Source organism: Eleginops maclovinus, chromosome 6 (genome assembly GCF_036324505.1).
Source record: "Eleginops maclovinus isolate JMC-PN-2008 ecotype Puerto Natales chromosome 6, JC_Emac_rtc_rv5, whole genome shotgun sequence".
NCBI classification, from domain to species: domain Eukaryota; kingdom Metazoa; phylum Chordata; class Actinopteri; order Perciformes; family Eleginopidae; genus Eleginops; species Eleginops maclovinus.
The window spans coordinates 5,612,212-5,618,496 of NC_086354.1; positions in this window are offsets into that span (position 1 = coordinate 5,612,212).

Consider the following 6,285-nt stretch of genomic DNA (forward strand, 5'->3'; position numbering starts at 1 on the left):
TGATGTGAAGCACCTTGAAAGCTATTTTTTCGAATAAAAAGTTGTGGATGCAAAATTTGTTTTAGGTGAGAAAAGTGACATAGAAAGTTGGTTACTTGCCCATTGAAAATACATGGGAATGGGCGGAGCTACGCATTGTACTGCAGCCAGCCACCAGGGGGCTCTGGACTAGCGCTTGCTTCACTTTTAACGGACGAACCTCTGTCCATCAATATACAGTCTATGGGTGAGCCTCCTTAAAAATCCTCCCGCAGCTGAAAAGTATGCAACACTTAAAGCCCACCTGTTGAAAACTTTTGACCTGTCAGATGCTGAGAGAGCCAGCAGGCTTTTCTCCCTTCAGGGACTGGGTGACAGCAAACCGTCTGAGCTCATGGACCGTATGCTGGATCTCCTAGGTGAGCACAGACCCGATTTTCTTTTCATGCAACTTTTTCTGCGTCAGCTGCCTTCCCAAGTCAGAGCTGCATTAGCAAACACCACAATCACTGATTGTCGGAGACTGGCTGAAGAGGCTGATACATTTTTCCTGGCGAGTCAAGGGCACTGTGTCATGGCGGCGCTCCTTCCCGCGCACGTCGTTCCTGTGCCACAGGACGATTCCGCACTCATTGCTGCAACATCTTCTCGTCAGCGGGTCGGGAAACGCCAGGGCCGGCGCTCAGTAGTGGCCATGAGCGTTGGCCGCGTAGGCAGGCTGCTTTTCATCCGTGACAGCATCTCCGGACGACGTTTCCTGTGCGACACGGGAGCACAGAGGAGCGTCCTGCCTGCATCCCGTTTGGACATTGCGACCGACAGCCATGGCCCCCCTATGGAAGCTGCTAATGGGACCCCCATCCGCACATATGGAAAGAGATATGTTGAGTTGTGTTTCGGAGGGCATCGTTTTGGCTGGGATTTTGTTACAGCCAACATTGCTTTTCCCCTCCTTGGTGCCGATTTTTTGTGTGCACACGGACTGTTAGTGGATGTCAAGAACCGCCGTTTGATTGACGCTGTCACGTTTTGTTCATATACGTGCACGCTCAGCGGGGCTGACTCCATACAACTGTCTAGCATGCTCTCATCCTCAGATGACTTCCAACGTCTACTGGCTGGTTTCCCGGCCCTCACTCAGCCCACTTTCTCGGCGTCTGCCGTGAAGCATGGTGTGGAGCACCATCTTGCCACTACTGGTTCACCCGTTTACGCCCGTGCTCAGCGCCTCGACCCGACCAAGCTTGCCGTTGCAAAGGCTGAGTTTGCTAACATGGAGCGCCTGGGCATAGTCCGCCGATCCGACAGCCCGTGGGCGTCACCCCTCCACATCGTCCCCAAACCCGGTGGTGGCTGGCGCCCGTGTGGTGACTACCGGCGGCTTAATGAGGCAACGACACCTGACCGATACCCAGTCCCGAACATACACACCTGGCTGGTATGGTGATTTTTTCCAAGGTTGACCTCGTCCGGGGTTATCATCAGGTGCCGGTACACTCACTGGACATTCCCAAAACAGCAGTTATCACGCCATTTGGCCTGTTTGAGTTTTTGAGAATGCCGTTCGCCCTTAAAAATGCTGCTCAATCTTTTCAACGCCTCATGGACTCTGTCCTACGAGACCTGCCTTTTCTTTTTGTGTACTTGGACGACATCCTGGTAGCAAGCACGTCCAAAGCTCAGCATCTGGCGCACCTCAGAACACTTTTTGAGCGCCTCAGCCAACATATCTAATTGTTAACCCCGCCAAGTGCCAATTTGGTCTCTCCACCATCGATTTCCTGGGACACAGAGTCACCAAGGATGGTGCAGTCCCTCTCCCATCAAAGGTGGAGGCGGTGACACAGTTTCCACGCCCGCTCACTGTCAAGGCCCTGCAGGAGTTCCTGGGCATGGTGAATTCCGAGTTCACCACGGATTTACAGCACGTTGCAGGTAAGGACAACCAGGTGGCTGACTGCCTGTCACGGGCTGTGGCAGAGGCAGTCCATCTTGGTTTGGATTACAGCCGAATGGCAGCGGACCAGACCACAGACCCAGACGTGCAACACCTTAAGAGCTCAACTACTGGGCTGATGATGGAGGATGTGGTTTTTGGCGATACCAGCACCACGCTCCTGTGTGACGTCTCCACAGGCTCCCCTCGGCCAATCATTCCCATGGCTTGGCGACGACAAGTTTTTGATGCCGTCCATGGTCTCTCCCACCCTGGTTCTAAAGCGTCACAGAGGCTGGTTGCGGCAACATTTGTTTGGCACGGCCTCAAGAAGGACGTTCGGGACTGGGCTAACACCTGTGTTGAGTGCCAACGGGCCAAAGTACACCGCCACACTAAAGCCCCGTTAGAGTTGTTCCCAGTGCCAGAGAGACGGTTTGACCATGTTAACATTGATCTGGTCGGCCCTCTGCCCTCCTCTCAGGGTTTCACCTACCTGTTGACCATGGTTGACAGGACCACCCGTTGGCCTGAGGCTGTGCCACTGACATCGCTGGCATCTGTGGAGATGACACGTGCATTTATCGGCACCTGGGTTGCCCGTTTCGGCACTCCATCAGACATATCCTCTGACCGGGGCGCGCAGTTTACGTCTGAGCTGTGGAACGCTGTTGCCCGGAGCCTAGGAGTGAAACTCCACCGCACTACTGCATATCACCCGCAGGCGAACGGACTCTGTGAGCGATTTCATAGGTCGAAGAAGGCTGCTCTTCATGCCAGCCTCAAAGACTGCAACTGGGTCGACAAGCTCCCGTGGGTAATGCTGGGCATCAGAACTGCACCAAAGGAGGACCTACAGTCCTCATCCGCAGAGCTTGTTTATGGCCAGCCGCTGCGGGTTCCAGGGGATTTTATCCCTAGCACCACTGCCCCTTGGTCTGCAACTCTCCAGCGAGCCACCCTACTGGACAATGCGAGGCTTTTCGCTCCTATCCCTATTCCCGTCACGGCCTCCCTCAGTCGCACATCCCCGCTGGGCTTCAGACGGCTGATTATGTTTTCATTCGCCATGATGCCCACAGGGGACCGCTACGCCCGCCCTACGAAGGTCCATTCCGTGTGTTGGAGACAGGGGATAAACATTTTGTGGTGGACATGGGTGGCAAACCGGAGCGACTCTCTGTTGACCGCCTCAAACCCGCTCATTTGGATGTGGCTAGGCCAGTGGCGGCTGGTGAACATTTTTTTTGGGGGGGCGCAGTTGGGCGGCACGGTTTAAATAGCACTTTTTTAGAGGTTTAGCTTAAGACAGTTGGTTAGGTGGCTGCGGCCACATTCGTGCTTCTTACATTTTTGTGTGAAGTGCTTTAGATCCTTCATCCCGGTTGTAGTCCAAAGTGTTTCAGTCCCAGGACTTTGAAATAACAGACAAGGGAAACAAAAAAAGGCATTGCTCACTGTACAACCAGCTAACCAATTCCGCTTAGCATACAAGTTTGAGGAGAAAGTCCGAGTGTAGGTTCTCCCGCGATCAGTGGTCGTCTGTTGAATGTTTAAATCCGGACGCTCGGGTCCCAAGTCTTTCAATTTCTTCTTTTCGACATCTGATAGTCGATGAAACGGTGTTTTAAGTAGAGCTTGCACGGAGTTCTCAGCCATCGATGTCGCCATATTCACTCAATCTAAGTTTCAGCTAGCTACGGTGCTGCTCTTTACGCTTGTGGTTAGGGAATGATAACGATGCTGATTCGCCGAAATAGTCCAATCGCGTATCTAAGAATGTCACATTGAACTAAGAAACAATGCCATTGGCTGTGGGCGCAAAGATTTGCGCCCACAGATCTAAGTTTCATCCCCCAATGAAAAGCTATCCTTGCTAAAATGACTGAGAAAAGTATAAGCTCTCCTATAGACTCCCATGTTATCGGCGCCCACGGACGGTAGCCGACCTGCCTATTCTCAGAAAAGGCGAATGGCAATATATTATGTCCGGACACATTTTAGCGGTTCTTGACAGTGGTCTCCCATACACATTTAACCCATAAACACGGTACATTTCTTATTTCAATTATGTTGTATATATAACGTTTTTTAACTCAAAAAGTCAGGGTGGGCGGCGCCCAAGCGCCCACTATTGACGCACCGCCACTGGGCTAGGCCCATTGAATTGGCCCAGCCCCCAAGACGCGGGCGACCTCCAGGTCTGCCCCCACCCCCTGCTCCCCTCCCTCCCAAAACCCCCACACTGCATGCCCCACACCCGTGTCATGGTGAGACACCTGCCGCAGTAGCGCCTCCTCTGCCTCCTGTACGGCACAGCCGTTGTGGCCGTTTAATACGACCAACTCACCGATGACTGTTTTTTTGTTTTTCTTCTTATATGGTGAATTCTGGGGGGACGTGTGTAGTGAATGTAATATACATAATTCACCTCCTTCTTAAGTGTGGTTCTACACACTGTTGTTTCATGCCTGTAAGTATGACCGTTGGTTTATGCTTGAAAGTACGACTGTAAAAAGGGATCGTGGTCCCTTTAATTAATCTGTGTTTACGATGACGTGGAGCCCCATGCTTGTTGTTTACAGGACAGCGCCATCTTGTTTTGTTAACTTTTACTGTGTGATTAAACGAGACACGCATTCGTGTGCTCAACTGTAATGAACGTCTCCTGCGTTTCAATACGATCTCCACAAAGTCTTGGTTCCTGTTCTGTTTCCAAAATCACATTTTCATTGGCCTTTTGTACAATTCTGCTTTGAGTACCAGGGCCAGGCACACTTTTATTTCCATTACAATCGGAAATGTCAAGGAAAAATGTCAACTTTCTGTATAAACTATGTGTGTTATTTTTTTCTCAAAAGTTCAAAATTGATTCATTACATTTAAACTTTATTCTTCTCAATTTGAATTTATTGTCAAGGTGTCACCATTGTAATTCCTTGCACTTCAAGAGCCAACATAAACCTTAGAAACTTAACTGAGACATTTAAAAAAAAAAAACGTTTTAGTTAAATTATTTTATTCGCTGATCCTAGAAAACACATTGCATTTCATCTGAAAGACAAAGAAAAGACATTCAGGGGCTTAAAGTTTTAAAATCCAGTGAAAAGATTATTTTATATAATCACATCAATTGTTACAACAAGAATGGAATTGATATATATTAATATATGATTTTATATTATATATACCTTTTTATTTATTGAGTTCATAGATGCCCTCGCCTCAACCTTCGTTCTCCTCTTTACTCCTTTTCCTCTTCTCTCCCCTCTAATGTCTCTTGTGTATATTATTTTATGATTTAACTTCTTCACTACAGCAATTGTGATAAAACATAAATTATTGCCTTTTACATGCAGTTTAAGCGCCTTTTTTCTGTCACCTGCTGCCAAATTGGGTCCTACTCCCTGGGTCTTTTAGCCAGGGATACTCTCAGAAGCTCACTGGGTGAAGCAGGTCCTTTAGTAGAGTCTTTTCTTAAAGGCCCACTGGATGTCAGAGGTCTGGGAGTGTGTGCTATTCGTCTTTTATGTCCAGGGGATCTGAAAGTCTCGCTGGAAATCTCTGAAAAATACTGTTTTTCAGTGAGAGACTTTTGGGAGTTTTGTTTTGAATTAACTAACTCCTTGCTCATGTGGTCAGTTGAACATTTCGTAACTTTTCCATTGTGAAAGAAAAACAATGTAAACAAAGGTAAACGGATTATATCTGACATTGAACGGCAGAAGGCATGGCTTTGTCCCTTAGCTGTAATTCGAAATTAAAATGGTGCCCACTTTTTTCTCCTACAATATACAGTACTTATATATAGTATATAATAGTGTGGAACATTCACTGACATAGACAAAAATGTACATTTTATTTCACAGTGAACCAGAAACGCTAACACATTTACTAATTCTATTCAATTTTGAATAAATTTAAATATATACAGTATGCCTTACAGAACATTTGGTAAAAGTCAAGTATCGAAATCAAGGATAAGTATGAGAAAAAAGATGTTTGGCGACATAATAGAATACATTATGTGGTTCTCCTGCTCAGCTATTCTGGTCCGCATATTGATTTATGATAACCACACAAAAGATACGGGGTTTAATCGCCAAAGTTTATATATATTTCCCTTTGCATACAGGGCAATAAATATGTTATCGTACTAAACAGACTTGAAGTCTCTCCTGACCTAACTATAGCTGCTGTTTCCACTTTGAATCCCAGCCGTGACTCAGCTTGTTTGTATGCAACGCTAGATTTATTTTCTCTTTCTCCTGAACTAATTAGCAGGTTCTCTTGTTGAGTAAAATGAACTCCACTCTGTTTTTGTCAGTAGCTGCTGTAGAAACTGCCAGACTCTGCTGCTCACAGCTTCC